This window comes from Vombatus ursinus, unplaced genomic scaffold (assembly GCF_900497805.2).
Source record: "Vombatus ursinus unplaced genomic scaffold, bare-nosed wombat genome assembly UNPS02014798.1, whole genome shotgun sequence".
Lineage (NCBI taxonomy): Eukaryota > Metazoa > Chordata > Mammalia > Diprotodontia > Vombatidae > Vombatus > Vombatus ursinus.
The window spans coordinates 63089491-63107731 of record NW_020954576.1 but is presented as its reverse complement, the minus strand read 5'-3'; the positions used below and the strand labels follow the sequence as shown (position 1 = coordinate 63107731).

Here is an 18241-nt window from a genome sequence, read left to right as displayed (position 1 = left end):
TCTACAAGTCCAAGAAGATCAGAGATAGGTCCTTCTTTTCAAAGCTCTCTTGCCAACTCCCACCCTTCAGCAGACCATTAGCATGGAATCATCAATCTCTCTACTAAATTAGGAGTCATGACCAAGCAGCAGTTTTACAAGACACTCAGGCTCATATATATATATATATATATATAAAATTAAGTGGAAAAAATTAAAAAAACAAGTAGGTTATAACAACAATAAATAATAACAATAGTCAAAAATTCAAAAATGTCTGTCTGTCATCACATATCTGCAGGGATGAAGACCACAATTGATTCATGCTCACTCATCGTACAAAGGCTTATCTTTTCAACACTCACATTTTGCTAGTGTTATCATATGACTGTAAAACAGAGAACTTCACTGAAGATCTAAAGCTAAGAGAGGAATAGAAAAGCACATGATGGGTACAAACAGCTTGCAAGGTATAACAAAAGAAGGAACTTCTGTGACACTGCTCTTTCCTGGTTTTCCTCCTACCGGAGGAATCTTGAAGCAGATAAGTAACACTGTAGAAAGAATTCTCTTGCCTTCCCTGTTAATTCTCTCCTATTTATCTTGTATGTAGATAGTTTGCATATATTGGTTTGCTTGTTGGCTACCCCATTATGTTGTGAGCTCTTTGAAAGCGGGGATTAACTTTTGCCTTTTTGTATCTCCAGAGCTTGGCACAGTGCCTGGGATATCATAGGCATTTGATAAAGACTTACTGATTGATTGAACATCAAGAGTCTGGAAGACCTTCTCTTGTTTTGGGAATTTCTCTTCAATTTGGGCTCTACTCTGGATCACCTCTAGGGCCGGGGCTGACAGCTTTGTAAATACATATTTTCTAGATTATGCTATTTAATATTAATGATTCAATTAATTCAATTCCACAAGCACCCGTTATGTACCTGGAACTTTTCTAGGCCCTGGGGAAACAAAGTTTTAAAAAAATAAACTAAATAGTCCCTGTCCTCAAAAGGCTTATATTCTACTAAGGAAGAAGAACACATGCACCAGTAAATATACACAAAATATATATAGAGTAAATGAAAAGTAATTTTGGGATTGTGGAAGCACTAAGAACTGGTGAGATCAAGAAAGGTTTTCCACAGGAGCTAGTTCCTGAGCTGAGCTTTTTAGGAGGGGTAGTGATTCTACAAAAACAAAAACACCTAATATTTACATAGTACTTTGAAGTTTGCAAAGCATTTGACAAATCATATCTTATTTATCCTCACAATAATCCTGGGAGATAGGCACTATTATTATGTCTATTTTACAGGTGAGGAAACTGAGGCAGACAAGGTAAGTATTTGAGGCTGGATTTGAACTCAAGTTTTTTGAACCCTAGATCTAACAGGAAGGAATCTTTTCAGGTATGTAGAATAGTCTGCTTGAAGGCATGGGGATGGGATATGAAATGCTTTAAATGCCAGAGTTTTTGTATTTTATCCTAGAATCTTCTTGAGCTAGGGAGTAACATGGTTAAACTTGTACTTCAGGAATATCAATCTGGAAGTTCTGTGGGTTACAGATTAAAGAGAGGAGAGACTATAGGCAGGGAATACAATTAGAAGGGAATTATGAAGTATGATAATGTCTGTGTGAGTAGAAAGAAGGGAGTGGATGTGAGAGATGTATGAAAATAGAAACTATCAGTACTTGGCAATTGATTGGATTTGGGGGTGAAGGGGTTGAGGAAAAGTGAAAAGTAAAGCTGAATCTAAGTTTGTGAACCCAGTTGACTAGAAGAATGGTGTTGTCCTTGATAGAGACATGGAAATTAGAAGAAAAAAAAAAAGATGGGCTGGGTTCAGAGATGATGAGATAATGACTTCCGTTTTTAGACATGGTGAGTTTGAGATGCTCATGGAACATCCAGGTAGTATCCCAAAACAATTAATTATGTAAGCTTGTGACTCAGATAAGAAATGAAGACTGGTTATTTTGAACTAGATTTGGGACTCATATCCATAGAGATGATACTTGAACATATAGGAGATGATAAGCTGATAAGATCACTACAGAAGAGTATAGAAGACAGAAGAAATACCAAGACATAGTCCTGAGGTGCTCCCACACAAAAGGAGTAAAATGTTTCAGGAAAGGATTTTGAGAAGGAGCTGTAGGGTGAATAAAAGAAGAAACAGAAGAGTTGAGTGTCATAAAAATCTGGAGAGGAATGCTCAAGAGAACGTCAAAAGTCACAAAGAGAATAAGGCAGACTAAGTGAAGCACTGTTGAATTTGTAAGTTAGAAGCTCATTGGCAATCTTGGAGAGAACAGTTGAGTTTGGAGGTGTAAAATCAGATTTCAAGAGGATTAAGAAGTGAGTGAGAAGAATAGACAAGAAGATCATGGAAAATAATTTCATCTAGGAGTTGACCTGTGAAATGGAGGAGAGTGAGAGGAGATATTCCAGTAAAGTGAAAATTTTGTTTTGTTTTTCCAAAGATGGGCAAAACCTAGACATATCTTCAAGAAAGGAAGGACTCAGTGAATAAAGGAGATTAGAGATAATGAAGAGAAAGGAGATAATCAAATGATAATATAGAGGAGGAGCATATGGTATCGAGGTTGGCCTTGGCAAGACGTATTTTTTTTTTCTTTCAAGATTGGATCAGAGATTATAGGTTCATGGATCAAGAATTGGAAGAGAATTTTGAAACCATCTAATTCAGCTCCTTCACTTTATAGAGAAGGACCAAATCAGATAAATAGGAAATTGCAAAGGTGCTATTACTTGTCTCATTTTACAAATGAGACAGTGAGGCATAAAGAGATTCCTTAATTTTGGGTCATTAAGAGCAGCAAAGTCAAGAGTAGAACCCAGATATCCTATCTTTTTCTACTGCATGATTTTATGGTGTGTTATCAATACCTTTAATAAGGAAGAACCAAGCTCCCTGAATCAAACTTTTCCTTTTAATGTTGTGAATTCCTAGACACATATTAGAAATGTAACAGTTCCTAGGCCAAGCCCCTCATTTTATGTTGGAGGAAACTAAGGCCTAGAGAAATTAAGTGGCATACTGAAGGGTACCTGGTTAGTAAGTGGAAAAGTTAGAAACTGGATTTAATTCCTAATCCAGACTTTTTCAAATAAACTCAGAGCTGCCTCGAAACTCATTTTTAAATATATGTAAAAATGTACTTCAAAGTAAAATATACTTACACCAAATTGGACTATGAACTATTTTAAACGGTCATGCCAAGGATCCTTGTGATCTAGTGCTTAAAAACTGACTTACCGCATAGAAGGTTAGTAAGCGAATATGCAAATAAATATACCTTGCCTTTGAGAAACCCAACAGTTAAAAATCTCAAATTTATAAAACAGATACATTATTCATTTAAGAATTCAAGATGTGGTACAGTTCTTTTCAGCAAATACTCCACTGATGTATTCAATTATTTGTTTACAGATCATTGATTTGGAGAGGCAGGGAGGAAGCTTGACAGCTAAATTTTTAGAAGTCACCGTAAGGTGAAGTTGAATCAGGAAAAAACAAAAAGAACAACTCTGTGATTATAATTTCCACCAATGGGAAATTGATTCAGTTTGTAAAAATATGATTTTTTTTAGCAACACTTTTATGTCATAAAGTAAGGCATGCCAACCTTCATGTTACCATTGTAGAACAAATTCAACATAACGTATTTATAACTTTTGTCTTATCTATCTTGAAAGCTCAAAATGTATAGATTTCATGGTACCATACCATGACATCTGTCCTGATTAAAAATGATGCTACCTCCTAGTAGGGAGTAGGGGATGCTGTTAAGATGATCTGAGGTATAAATGTGGAGACAAGTAATATCTGAGGGAAGACTTCTGTTTCCTCATCAAAAGATAAAAGAATAGGAGTAGTTTGCAGTGAGAAGATTTGGAATTGGTGTTGTGGGAATTGTGATAAGGAATCAGTTAGTTAGGAAAGGGTTAGGATTACTGTGTAGCAGTAGAGATTAGATTTGGACTCTCTGCTTCATTTTCTCCAATATGGAGTGGCATGCATACATCTCTGTGTTTTATGCTTCTCTTGATATTAACGGTCAGAGAATCATCAAACAGGATGACATGAAGCAAGACTTTTGCTGTCATATCATTTTGTTGTTCTTCAGTTGTTTCAGTCTTGCCAGACTCTTCGTGAACCTCTTTGCAGTTTTCTTAGCAAAGATATTGAACTGATTTGCCATTTCCTTCTCTAGTTCATTTTAAAGATGAAGAAACTAAGGCAAACAGGGTGAAGTAACATGCCCAGGGTCACATAGCTAGTAATTATACAGGCCTGGTATTCTATTCACTGTGCCACCCAGTTGTCTCCTCACCCCATATCATTTTGTATAGTTTCCTAACTGGTCTCCTTGGCCCAAGTCTCTCCCTTTTCCAATCTATTCTCTGAAGATGTAGCTTTCAAATTTATATTCTTAATGTGCAAGTCTGACCATGTCATGCTACTGTTCCAGGAGATTCCTCTTGTCTTTAGGATAAAATACCAACTCCTTTGTTTGGCATTTAAAGCCCTTCACAAACTGACTCTGGCTTACACTTCCAGGCTTACTGTTTTTCTTTATTTCAACACCCTATGTTCTTGCCAAAGCAACCTCTTTTCTGTTCCCTGCATGTGACTTTTCATGTCTCATTTCTATACCTTCACAAGAGCCATCTCCCATGCTTGATGTGAAGTCACTCCCTCCTTGCCCATAGCTCTTAGCATGTCAATTTCCTTTAAGGCTTGACTCAAATGACACCTCCTAAATAAGGCCTGAAGGGTGGCAGCCAGGTGGTACGGTGGGTAGAGTGCTGGGCCTAGAGTCAGGAAGATTCATCTTCCTGAGTTCAAATCTGGCCTCAGATACTTACTAGCTGTGTGATCCTAGGCAAGTCATGTAACCCTGTTTGCCTCAGTTTCCTCATCTGTAAAATGAGCAGGAGAAGAAAATGGGAAACCAGTCCAGTATCTTTGCCAAGAATGGGATCACAAAGAGTCAAACATGACTGAAAAACACTGAACAAAAACAACAAAATAACATATAGAACTTCAGGTTTGCAAAACACCTTATGCTTATTATCACATTTTATCCTCATGACAACCTTGAGGGAATAGGTGCTATTATTATCCCCATTTTACAGATGAGGAAACTGAGGCACATCAAGATTGAGTGACTTGCTCAGGGTCTCACAGTTTTGTCTGAGATCAGATTTGAACTCACTTCTTCCTGACTCCAGGTCTAACAGTCTAATTACTATGCCTACAGTATTCATGACACACAGGTATATAGATTTATAGGTAATTATAAGTAAGCCTGTGGGCAACTTCCTCCAGAACCACATTTGCCACATTTTTCATCATCCTCTCCTATTGTCCCCTATTTCCACCAGGGTATTTAGGTAACTTAAGCATCAAAGTATATTTCACTTTAATTTGGAGGGCCTTACAGAGTTCTTCATAGAATTCCCTAGATCTTTATTATATGCAACAGACATTTGTGCATAAGCTGAGAATATTTTCATGTTGGTCTTTTTCTTTTCTTTCTTTTTTTTTTTTGTATAAATACCTAACCCAAGAATTGCAATATAAAATGAACAAATGTCCTATGAAATGATGTTTCTTGTTGTCTTTGGACAAATGATAAAGCTAATCCTCTGAACTCCTTAATTTATTACTCCAAGGAGAACCTGTGAGCTGTCTTTCAACTTAGCTGCAGTTTCCTTCTGTCTTTTGACTGGATTTATGATGAGAATGTCAAGATTGATTCAATTCCATTCATTTTCCTTGGTTAATGGACAGGGATTCTGTCCTTGTCCATTTAGAGTACTGCCAGCTAAGTTAATGTATATACTCGATATAACGTATATTGGTATTGTATCTAATATACTAGACTGAGTGATTCAAACACCCTCTGGTCCTAGTGTGTGGAAGACCACAAAGAAAGGAGGGCCAATTTTTCATTTTTTTTTTCATGGAGCCAAGTGGTCAGGCTACTAGTGCTGAATGACCTCTCTTTATACTTAGGTTGGGGGGGGGGGCAGAGCCAAGATGGCAGTGTAAAAGCAGTAACTTGCTTGAGCTCTCCCCCAAACCCCTCCATATACCTATAAAAAAATGGCTCTAAACAAATTCTAGAACAGCAGAACCCACAAAAAGACAGAGTGAAACAAATTTCCAGCCCAAGACAGCCTGGATGGTTGATCAGAAAGGTATATTACACCAAGTGGGGAGAGGAGTGCAATTTTGCGTTGGCCCGCAGGCAAGGCAGGCCTCAGCAAACCTGGAACAGGCCTCAGAGGACTGAATCACTGGTAGCTGTGGTGGTTTCCAGACTTCTCTACCCATGAATGCCAAAGACAACTTAGAAGGTCAGTGGGAAAAGTCTGTGTCTATAGTGAGAGATAGAAGCTTGGTCGCTGCCCCAGTCCCTAAGCTTGGCCCCAGGGCAGTGACTGCTTCCAGAGCTTCCAGCCCACAGACTCAGGGGGAATCAAGTGTCTGATCAGAGGGGTTTTGCAAGGATCTCTTTGCTGAGGCAGGATTCTTTTGCTTTGCCCATGCTTGGATCTGGGTCACAGTTCTGGGTGGAGGTCCTAGAGTGAGGAGGAGCACTGGTGTGGTGGAGCTTGTAGTGGTGGTGGAGAGGAAATCCTCCTCACATTTCCAAGACAGAAAAGAGTACTTGTGGTCACTAGAGTAGAGCATAGGCCAGGAAAGGAGTAAACACCTTGCCCTTGATCATAGCACCTTGGAAGAACTGAAAATTTAGAGGTACCTAGAAGTATCTCTGAAAATATCTGCACAAACCCCCCCAAAGCTTGGGACAGTACATTCTCCACACTGGAAGCAGACCCCTACCTTAACAAAGAGTTTATAACTCAAGTAATTGGCTGGGATTATGAGCAAGCAGTGCAAAAAGAGTCAGACCATAGAATCTTACTTTGCTGACAAAGAAGATCAAAACATACAACCAGAAGAAGACAACAAAATCAAAGCTCCTACATCCAAAGCCTCCAAGAAAAATATGAATCAGTCCCAGGTCATGGAAGAGCTCATAAAAGGTTTTTGAGAAGCAAGTAAGAGAAGTAGAGGAAAAACTGGGAAGAGAAATGAGTGTGATGGAAGAAAATCATGAAAAACAAGTCAACAGCTTACTAAAGGAGACCCCCCCAAAAAAATACTGAAGAAAATAACACTTTAAAAAATAGCCTAACCCAAATGGCAAAAAAGGTCCAAAGAGCCAATGAGGAGAAGAATGCCTTAAAAATCAGAATTGGCCAAATGGAAAAGGAAGTCCAAAAGCTTACTGCAGAAAATACTTCCTTAAAAATTAGAAAGGAGTAATTGGAAGCTAGTGACTTTATGAGAAATCAAGAAACTGTAAAACAAATCCAAAAGAATGAAAAAATAGACAACAATGTGAAATATCTCATTGAAAAAACAACTGACCTGGAAAATAGATCCAGGAGAGAGAATTTAAAAATTACTGGACTATCTGAAAACCATGATCAAAAAAGAGCCTAGACATCATCTTTCAAGAAATTACCAAGGAAAACTTCCCTGATATAATAGAAATGTAAAGAATCCACTGATCGCCTCTGAAAGAGATCCCCAAAGGAAAACTCCTAGGAATATTGTAGCCAAATTCCAGAGTTCCCAGGTCAAGAAGAAAATATTGCAAGCAGCCAGAAAGAAACAATTCAAGTATTGTGGAAACACAATCAGGATAACACAAGATTTAGCAGCTTCTACATTAAGGGACAACAGGGCATGGAACATAATATTCCAGAGGCAAAGGAGATAATATTACAACCAAGAATTACCAACCCAGAAAAACTGAGTATAATCCTTCAGGGGAAAAAAATGGTCTTTCAGTGAAATAGGGGACTTTCAAACATTCTTGTTGAAAAGACCAGAGCTAAATAGAAAAATTGACTTTCAAATGCAAGACTCAAGTGAAACATGAAGAGGTAAACAGAAAAGAGAAATCATAAGAGACTTATTAAGGTTGAACTGTTTACATTCCTGCATGAAAAGATGATATTTGTAACTCATGAGACCTTTGTCAGTGTTAGGGTAGTTGGAGGGAAAAAATTATATGTATGTATACAGACAGATAGATAGATAGATAGATAGATAGATAGATAGATAGATAGATAGATAGATAGATAGGTAGGGGCACAGGGTGAGTTGAAGATGAAGGGGTGATATCTGGAGAATAAAATTAAGGGGTGAGAGAGGATTATACTGGGAGAAGAAGAAAGGGAGAGGTGGAATGGGGTAAATTATCACACGAAACAGACAAGAAAAGACTTTCACAGTGAAAGGGAAACGGGGGAAGGTGAGAGGGAATGAGTGAATCTTATTCTTGTTGGATTTGGCTTAAGGAGGGAATAACATACACTCTCAATAGGGTATGGAAATCTATCTTACCCTGCAGGAAAATAAGGGGGGAAGAGGACAAATGAGCAGGGGGATGATAGAGGGGAGGGCAGATTGGGGGAGGGGGTAATCAGAAGCAAACACTTCTGAGGAGGGACAGGGTCAAAAGAGAGCATAGAATAAATGGGGGAGCTGGATAGGATGAAGGGAAATATACCTAGTTTTTCACAACATAACTACTATGTAAGTGTTTTGCATGACTACACATGTATAACCTGTATCGAGTTGCTTGCCTTTTCAATGAGGGTGGATGGGGAGGGAGGAAGGGAGAAAATTTGGAACCCAAACTTTTAAAAACACATGTTAAAAAATTGTTGTCACATACAACTGGGAAATAAGATATACAGGAAATGGGGTATAGAAATCTATCCTGCCCTACAGGAAAATAGAAGGGGAAGGGGATAAGAGAAGTGGGGGAGAGATAGAAGGGAGGGCAGATTAAAGGAAGAGGTATTCAGAACGTATGCCATCTTGGGGTCGGGGAGAAATGAGATGGGGACAAAATCTGGAACTCAAAATCTTGTGGAAGTGAATGTTGAAAATTAAAAATAAAAAAATTTAAAAAAAATTAAAAAAATAGAATCCTATCCACCCTTCAAAAAAAAAATGGGCAGCTGGATTTGGCTCACTGGCCATAGTTTGTTGACCCTAGATAGTAAATATCAGTGTAGTTTCTGTTTTAGCATAATGCCTGGCATGTAGTAGGTACTTAATAAATGTTGGTTGATTGATTGATTTACTGCTTTGTGGCCCTTCTCTATTTCTGATTTCTTGTTTGCTTTTATGTGTTGTCTTCCCTCATTAGCATTACATGTAAGCTCCTTAAGTCTAAGGCCTGTCTCGTATGCTTTTGGTACAATAAATAGTGCATTTTAAACTTGGGGAGAATTTAGTAGCTCCTGAGGTCCTCTTAGTTTCTTACTCTTTGACTTTAAGAAGTTTATTTTAGATGAAAATTTCTGAGTTCAGTCACAATTGCCCCGAGTCCTCCATTAGGAAAAATCCCTGTCACCTACTCAGAGGCTGACCTCTCTGCCTAACCCTTGCGTTGATGTCTATCTATTGATGTCTGTTAACCTATGCTCTTTGTGAATGAGGAGAAATCCAGGTTACTGGAAAGTTGGTAATGGGACAGCAGATTATATTGTAACGTCTGTGGATAAGTGGGCATCTGGAGAGAAAGACGTGACCTTCGCTTGAGACTTGCTTCAGCCTGGATCTTCTCCTCTGAGATGCCTCTAGAGCCAATAACTTCTGAAACCTCCCTTCCCAACCACAGTCTTACCTCTGTTCTATGTTCTCTCCCCAGTGGCTGACGCAGAGTAGGCACTTAATCTATTCTTGATGACTAATAGAATCTGTGGCCTTCTAGCATACTAGTATGGGTATCTAATTGTAGCCCTAAGTAACGCATTGTAGAGGAATTTTCTAGGGTATCCCTATGGCATGTAATGCTTGCTTTTGGTTTTAGATAGATGCTTTTTTATTATGTTAAAATAAAAGATCCCTCTATGCCTAAGGAAAAAAAAAAATAAATAAAAAATACACTTAGATTGGCTGCTATAGAAGTAAATCATAGGGATTGTATTTAAAGCCTTTGCAGCATGGAGAAACCAGCTAGAGCCTACACTCCTCTGGCATAACCTTCAAAAACCCAGGGTTACCTCTGTGCCATACTGAGGCATCTGATGAGACTTTTGTTACAATTCCTCCTCCCTTCTCTGATTCTATCATATTAACTACATCCCTGATTTGTGCCTCTTCTCTCCAATATGCTCCCACTCAGAGCTCCGGGAAATTGTTTTAGAGGAGTCCCAGAATATGTCAACATTGTGGAATGAGATGACAGGAGTCAGAGTGACTAGGTTTTTAAGTTACTTCTTGGGCATAAATACAACATTTTGGGAGAGTTATTACTTCTTTCAGACATTAAGTAATTTTAAGGCAGGGGCTCTTAAGCTAGAATTCAGAGGGTTCATGAATATGGGTGAAAATGATTTACATATTTTCTTTCACTCACCTCTAACTGAAATTCAGCATTTTCTTCAATTATTTAAAAAAAACAAACATTATTTTGCAAATGGGTCCATAGACTTCCAAAGAAGTCCATGACACACAGAAAAGGTTAAAAACTCTTGCCATACATGTAATTTCTGTACTATTTTTATTTTATTTTTTGTCTAGACCTCTGATTTCATCAATTTAGGCAACTGTCTAGAAAGGAAACTCACTCTACCAGGCAGATCAGCAGCTGCTCTGGAACTTGTTGCCTTAGAGAATTAGCCTTGGCACTGAGAAGTTAAGTGATTTGTCTAGGGACACACAGCCAGCAAGTATTAGAAGCAGGAGTTGGACCCAGGCCAACTTGACACTGGACCCACTACATCCACTACACCATGCAGCCTTCCTCCTACTATTACACACTGAACAATTGCATTGCAACTTTATTTGTTTTGTTTTTTTGTTTCTTTCTTTCTTTCTTTTTTTTTTTGGCAATTGGGAGTAAGTGACTTGCCCATGGTCATACAGCTAGTAAGTATCTGAGGCCAAATTTGAACTCAGGTCCTCCTGACTTCAGGGCCAGTGCTCTGTACACTGTGACACCTAGCTGCCCCAATTACATTGTAACTTAAAGGGGATCCTCAATAATTTTAAGTAGACAGTAAATAAAAATATAAAGAAAAATTGATAAAAAGATATTCACTGGATAAAAATAATGATGATGATGATGATATTAATAAAAACAATAAGTGCCTTTTATATGGTGCTTTAAGATTTGCAAAGTACTTTACAACCATCCTGTAAGGTAGGTACTATTACTATCCCCATTTTATGGGGAAACTGAGGCACAGAGAGGTTAAATGACTTGCCCAAGGTTACTCAGTTAGGGAGTGTCTAAAGTAGAATTTAAACTCAGGTCTTCCTGATTACAAGTTCTGTTTGCTATCCAATATGCTACCTCTTTCATAGACATTTTTAATATGTAGTGAAAAGCAGTTTGATTAGATGACAAATTAACTGCCAAAAGAACAATTAAATAAAACATTAATTATGCATCAAAAAAGAATTTGATGTTATAGTCAATTTTCAATTCTTCATATTTATGGGAGGTAGAAATCATATGGCTCAATGCATTAATCCTAGAAGAAATAAAAATTATTTTCACTGGCAGTTAAGAAATAAATCAGGAAAGAAATATGCTTTTCATTTTAGTATGTTTCACTTATGTATAAAGATTGGTACCAACATGAGGTAGCAGCATGGTGTCATAGAATAACTATTGAATTTGGACCTAGGGTTCCTGGCTTCAAACCTTGGCTCTGCTGTTGACTACCTTGTGTAACTATGAGCAAACGATTTGACCTCTGTTGGCCTCAGTTTCCTCAACTATGAAATGAGGAAGCTGCATGAGATGACCTTGAAGTTTCCTTCCAACTTTAGAACCCATTTTGGTTTCATTTTGCTTTCTTCAACAGCACTGGGAACAGATGAGTAGATGATGAGCAAAGAAAAATGGAGACACACAAAAAGAAGATGTAAGAAAGGAAGGAAAAATGAGAAAGTTTTCTCATTTTTCTTCCTCAGCCCTTACTCCGCACGGTCTAAAACTGCCAAGGAGATGAAAATCATTCCGAGCACACGCACAGCGGTAGTTCCCAATGCCTCTTTGTTGGTTTCTCATTTTAGTTCATCCTCCCATACAGTGACTGTTGGATGGAAACCTTAACTTCATTCCCTTAATGCCTCACACCTCAGGTAGTTCAAAATAAAATTAACAAAACCAAAAAGGTTTTCAGGCTAATTAAACTCAGAAAAGGAAGATTCCAGACCAGGAACTGTTATTTTGTTAAATTTGTTATTTTATGTGTCTGGTGGACCCTATTTGGAATAATGTTTTGAGCTGAATAAACTAAAATGCAAAGGATTACAAAGGAAATCAATTATTTTGAAATATAGTTATCAAATCATCAAATATCAAAAAATATTTTTAAAAACCAAACACAGTCACAGACTTAAGTTTAAAATTTTTTACTCTACAGTAAAGTGAGATTGGGCTAGCTACAAGATGGTAGGCCCACCAAAGGCCCTCTGGATCTTCAGATCTCTCAGGATAATCTTTACAAAGGTTATATGGCAAGGAGCACTAACTGGATCTCTGATGAAGTAATGGGAGTTTTAATGATAAGGAGCAGAGTGCACATACCCAAGTGTCAAAGTCCCTACCCTGTGCATAACTGTGACTGGGATTTGCTTTGGCATGAGCTACCAAGGCAGGTAAATTAAACAAATATCATGTTTAACTTCATTTAATAGTATGCACTAAAGTCCAGTATAATTAATTGCTAAGGAAATAAAGATGATTAATCACAGTGTAGTTTATTAAAAAAGGGAAAGAAATTGTGTATATGGATTGGGTATAGCCCAAGCTGAGTTGCAAGTCCTTGTGAACTGTGGGATATGGGACTGGATTACAGAAAAGCCAAATTCTAGGATTCCAGGTGATGAGCATGTTAGGTACCTGCTCACTTCCCCAAATTTATTTATCAAGTATGGACTATATGTCACATATACTGTGCTAAGTGCCGAGTGTGAGATATGGAATTAAATAAAGACATAGTTTCTACCTTTAAAAAGTTTATCATCTTTGAGAGAAAACATAAGAAATCAGACAACAGTCTAGAGGGACAACAAAGCTAGAAAGGATTTTATTGATTATCTTGTAAAACAATAGATTTAGGGATGAAAGGGATCTCAAAGGAAACTTAATCTGATGTCCTTATTTTTCAGATGAAGAAACTGAGGCCCAGGGAAGTTGTGACTTGCCCAAGATCACATGAGTAGAAAATGTCCAAGGCAAGATTTGAAGTCTGGTCCATTGACAATTCCTCTGACTCCAGAACCAGTAAATACATGGAAGTTTACTCCACCCCTTGACTCTATACACTGAAAGCCTATTCTGTCTCTGGATTCTACCCAGTGAAAGCTGCCATCACCCCCATGGCCTTTCCCTGATTGGCTGGTTCCTCCCAGAGCTTCCATTTAAAGGAGGCTAGGCAGTCATATCTTCATTCCTCTCCAGGCTGCTCTCCTGACTCCTCCTTGATTTTCTCTACAATTCCTGCCCTGTTCTCTTTTCAGCTTCCTTTCAGGTTGTGTCTTCCCCCATTTCATTCCCTCCTTAACAATAGGGACTGTCTTTCTGCTTGTACTGTATCTATATTCCTAGCTCTAAACAAGTTGCCTGACATATTGTAAGCACTTATCAAATGCTTATTGATGTGATTTGACTGTATGCACTCACTATTCAAATACTAGACAGCCTAAAAGAGAGTGAGACAAGAGGTGAAAGCACCAAGATCAGATAATCTGCAAATTGCCTTCTAAATAGAGGATCAGCCTGAGGATTCATAGCTTGGTATTAAAGGGACAGCTAGCCTTTAATTTGATCCAAACCTTTGGATAGCTGCATCAAGTTTCCAAGATATGCAACATTCCTCAACTACTATTTTCAGCTTTCCATCCAAGTTCTTTGTGGAATATTGACTTAAAAAATCATCAAGCTCACAGAAATTTTTATATTTTAAAAAGCCAGAATATGTAAAAAAAAAAATCTCCCCTCTTTTTTGGAGAAGAAACCAGCTTTTGTTGCCATTTGGATTTACTTTATGTCTCTTCTTTTGAGTCTTGTCCCACCTTAGGTTGCTGACCTTCTTGTTAACTGAAAGTCTATGATCATTGACAATGTCCTCATCATATTATCATATCAACTTCCCTTTATAGTACAATTAACTCCTCAAAATAACATAAGATCAGAGTCATACAAAATAGTACGTCTGGACCTTAGTGACCACATTATTTATTTTCATCATTTTTCCTTACAACGTTAATAAATTTGTACTGATGTATATAAAAAGAAGTCGATCTGTATCTGAACTCTAAATGGATTACTTGCTGTCCACATTGGTATTTATGATTTATTTTAAAGACTGTATTATAGAGTAGTCTACTTTATAGAGAAAACCCCTATACATTTAAACAGCAAGAAGAAAGATTCTCTTGGATATCTGGTCTACTTTCATATAGTGATACACAGGTGAGACCCAATAGGATATGCTTAGAGGTAGACAAGTAAAGTTGTGTGTCTTCTGTATAGAGATGACAACTGTAGTGCATTAAAGTATAAAGCATTGATGATGGGTCTATTCCTGGTTGTGAAAAAGGGTAAAAGGACCAAAGGGAGGAAATCCTCCCATCTTAGGAGGCATCTGGAATAGCTAGGGAGGTAGGAAAAAACCTAGAGAAAGACTGTATCCTAGAGTCCTTGTCTACTAAAAGATTACCAATAGGGTTAGGAACAGATGATGGGCCACTGCATTAAAAGCTACCTTGTATAAGCATAAAAGTAGCACCCCTATGCCAATCATAAACCAATTTGGCTTTTACTATTTTAAAGGCTGAGATCTTCAGGTGCATAGTCTGAAATGAAAAAAGAGTTTTGGAGACCAAGGCCCCTTCAACAGCAACTGTGGCATCTCAAGTTCTCATTCTCGTAGTTATCAAAAGGACATGTAGTCTCTATCTGTTTCAGAGAAGGGAATATTTAATCCACTCCAGCCCCCTCTCCCCCAACACTGACACACACACTCCTGTACATCTGGGGCCCAAGGAAGTTAAGTGATTTGCCTAAGGCTGCATAGTTAGTGGTGGTGTGAGAAATAATTCATTTGGACCCCTACTCTATTCCAATCAGTATTAATCAGTTTTATATTTTACATAAATCACATAGGGGTAGATAGGTTCTTATAGTGGGCCTTAAACTTGAATATAATGTGTACTACTTGTTAATCAAGTTATAAGGCTCATTTGTGCAACCACAAGAATGCTGACAAAGATATTTCTATCTTGTTGTGCTCAAATTCCATGTCCAAATACAGCATAGGTGGGATACCTTGATGCTTTGGAAAGTCCCCCAACTAATTTTTGTATCTCTGGACCATTCTCTCTTGTCCAACGTGAGCAGGTGACCATCTTATGATTGCTTAGTCAGTGGAGATGTCCCATGCTTGACCCAACCTGTGACCCCCCTGCTGATAAGTCATTTTTTTTGTCTCTCAAGAGCTAGGTGTATCAACCAATGAGATTCTGTATTTTACCATGCCTCTTCTGCATATCTTGGTATCAAACCTTATCAAAAGAAGGTACTGGAAGAGGGGAGCATCCCATATCATGAGGAAGATCTGAGGTCACTTCATTAGAGGAGACTTTGGACTCTTTAATAAAGTGCTATTGGATTAGTCTCTGTAATTGTAGGTTGGACAATTTTAATCCCCACAGTGGTGAGGTGGACCCAGATCTCTTCATTTCTACTCTAGTATTTTTTTTCTATTATATTTCATTATTCATGAAACATGCAAAGAAGAGTAGCTGAAAGGAAATAAGTAATAGTATGGACCTTTCTAGGCTTAGCCTTGATCAGGTAGCAAGTTGCTAGTGCTTTCATCACAGGACAATTTATTTCAATTTTGTTTGGCTTATCAATTTGACAAAGATTCAGCAAATGGCCGTGTCTCATGCCTATGTGATCAATGTTGTGCCCTTGAGATGGAAACTGAGCCCTCAATTTATAATAATTTCCACTTAAGGTATATTATTACACAATTTTATTTAAGGATAAATGAATAATAAAATCCAACTACAGTCCTTTCTCTTTTCCCCTGTGCCTTCCATCACACACCAAAAAAAAAAAAAAAAAAATCAGAGTAGACTGAAATCTTAATCAAGAACCTTGAGTCAGGAAGTTAATACCCAAGATGGATTGCAGAGATTGTACCTTTTTATTACCTGAAAGTGTCAGACTTGTACCAAATTAGTCTTTTGCAAATCTTCAATTTAAATTTGCACACTCTAGAGTCTGACTTGATAGCACTGTGTGAGAATCTCAAAATAATAGGCAAAGCAAACTGTGGAAATTTTAAAATAAAATACAGCACATAGATAGTTGGATGGTGTGGCTAAAGCAATTCTATCAAATGAAATCATAGTTTAATGTCCGTATTATGCTAAAACAAAAGGGTTAAAAATGAATACAGAGTATCCCAAAGGGCTCAGTGCTATTTTAAGCTATCATTTAGGCTACTGAATCATTATCAAGCTATTATTTTATTATTCAGTATTATTAAGCTATCATTTAAACAACTGCATTATTATTAATCTATTATTTAATTATAATTCAGTATTATGAAGCTATTATTTAAGTTGTTGAACTTAAAATCGCACTAAGACTTGTGGTACACCCTCTATAATTATAGACGTGTATATATGCTATGACATTAACAACTTACACATTTTTTGGTGTGGGAAATTCCTCCATTGATGAAGATCACAAACCCATATATACTTTGCCACCTTAGAGAATTAATTGAGTTTCAGAAAGATTAAGTGACTCATTTCACGGTCACACAACTAATGAGCCAGGGGAAGGATTGAACTCAGGTCTTCCTGATCCCAAGCCCTGCATTTCAGTCATTATGCCACACTGTATAATATCCACATGTGCATATGCCTCTTCAATATATGGCATATTTATACATATGTCATGTCATATATGTACATAATCCCATTATAACATAGTACATGTTTTTCTACTTAGGGATGTTATATACTCACTGTTATTTAATATGCTTCTCAGATAATAGATAGGGTATCCTTTTTATCATCTACCATTGTTAATGAAATATTGCAAAGTAGAAATATCTACCCCATAGTTCATATTAAGAAAAGTTAAAAGACCTCATTGATTGTGACCTAAAATATCAAAGTAGAGTGCTGCAGTGTGGCTAAAGCAATACTATCATAACAAATGAAATCATATTGTTTAATGTCAGTATTATGCTAAGACAAAAGAGTTAAAAATGAATACAGGGTATCCTAAAAGTCCTAGGCCATAACACAGAGAATGGCAGATTGAAACTACACTCCAAATCAACCTATGGAGAAGCATATCATAATAGAGTGATGAACTGGATCAGGAAGATGTGCCCAAATCCCACCTCAGATATTAACTGTGTGACCTTGAACAAGTCACTTTATCCCTATGTGCCTCAGTTTCCTCATCTATAAAATGGGGAGTTGGACTCAATGACCACTAAGATCCATTCTACTTTTATCTATAGCTATAATCTTAGGACCATTGGTTAACTCTTTTGCAAGTACCTTTTCTCCCCCTATTTCAGTAATGTGATCAACTTACTCCTAAGTAGCTGGTCTATTCAGGTGGCTACAGTTTAGTCTCTACTCTTTAGGACCAATGCGAAATGCTTAATATCTGTCTTACTTGTCCCTGTAAGGAACATCTAAGACATCAAGGTTCTATTGCCACCCTACCTAGGATCCTTGGGGGAAAAACTACTTGTCTTAGAAAGCCCACTGGCACCTACACCCAAAACTGAGAGCAAGCCAATCTCCCGAAAAATTTTTCTAAGATTGATACTACAGAGGGAAAAAAGTCACTCATGCACACTGGGAACACAGACTGTTATGAACCATTAAGACAGGTTAGGAAATTGGGACACCAATGAATTGTTGGTGGGGTTGTGAACTGATCCAATCATTCTGGAGAACAATTTGGAACTATGCCCAAAGGGCTATCAAACTGTGTATACCCTTTGACTCAGCAATACCTCCACTAGGTCTGTATCCCAAAGAGAGCAAAGAAAAAGGTAAAAGACCTGTATATACAAAAATATTCATAGCAGCTCTTTTTGTGGTGGCAAAGAATTGGAAATTGAGAGATT

At 37.6% G+C, this 18241-nt stretch overlaps 1 protein-coding gene across 1 annotated transcript in view; it reads right to left on the bottom strand.

The window, feature by feature from the left end:
- Positions 1-18241, bottom strand: part of LOC114049937 (putative thiamine transporter SLC35F3) — a 527549-nt gene that overhangs the window by 397959 nt on the left and 111349 nt on the right. The window lies entirely within an intron of this gene.